Genomic DNA, 1,224 nt, shown 5'->3' on the forward strand with positions numbered 1-1,224 from the left:
AAAACCAAATTATATACTAAAAAAAATTGAACATCTACTGTAACTTATTTTAATTTTATTTAAAAACATATATTGTCCTGATTTATGTGTGTTTGCATAGTGTTTGGGTGTGGAAGTTTGGCTGTGGGAGAGTTTGGGTGTGTGTGGGGGGTGGGAGTGTGTTTGGGAGTATGGTGGGGTGTGTGAGAGGGTATGGGGGTGTGTGTGTGTATAGAGGTGTTATGAAGTGTGTGAGTCCCTGGAGCTGCATGTGGTGGCAGCGAACTGGGCCAGCCCTACCTAGCTCCATAGAGTGCAACTCCCTATTCTCCCAGCCTAGTCCCCTGCTGTGGGTGGGGACAGCATGCCAAGCCAACTTCACCCAGCCCCATAACATTCAGTTCCCGCCCAAGTCCCTGGCCGCACATGGCAGCAGCATGCAGGGCCAGCCCCACCCAGACCCAGAGTGTGCAGCTCCTGTGCTCCTGCAGTGAGCGGGGCCAAGCCAGCCTGGCCCCATAGCACATGCTCCCTGTGCTCCATGGCCCAGTGGGGCCCTTACCTGCATTCCCACTCTCACAGGCAGGGAGACTGGAAACATCCATAGGGTCACCAGGCAAAAGCCTCTGGGACCAGGCTGGGGTGGGGGTTGGTTGTTCAGCAACTGGAGCCAAACCTCCTATACGGAGGCGCCAGCTTTCATAGGGCCAGATCTTACAGAGGGCTTACAGAGTGGCCCCTGAGCTGGATAGAATTGCCTGATGGGTCAGTTCTGGCTTGTGGGCTGTATTTTGCCTGCCCCTGTTTTAGGTAATTCCACCAAGTATGCCGGCAAGCACGGAGAGGGGTGACTCAAGCATGAATCCCCCCCTCCACATTTGCAGGCATGTGTGGGGAAATCCCTCACCAAAGGATTTCTCCCACATGTATCTTCAAGCATAGAGGGAGGCACGGACGGATGACTCACACATCGCCCTCTCTTACAAGGTAATTAAGATTTATGTAATAGAAGAAGGTAATTAATCCTTCTGCAAGGGATTTCCCCAGCGTCACCTGTGGGAGATCCCCCCCCCCGACTCTGCAATTATTGGCACCCCCAGGGAAAACTCCTGCAGAGGGCTTCCCCCAGGTGTTGCACAGAGTGCCTGTCTGCAAGCAGGTAACCCCCACCTGGGACATACCTCAAAGCCTTGACTTTCCCTGTTTACCCAGATGCAGCCCTGAAGAGATGCACCTTGGTAAGTA

This window comes from Alligator sinensis, unplaced genomic scaffold (genome assembly GCF_000455745.1).
Source record: "Alligator sinensis unplaced genomic scaffold, ASM45574v1 scaffold836_1, whole genome shotgun sequence".
NCBI classification, from domain to species: Eukaryota; Metazoa; Chordata; order Crocodylia; family Alligatoridae; genus Alligator; species Alligator sinensis.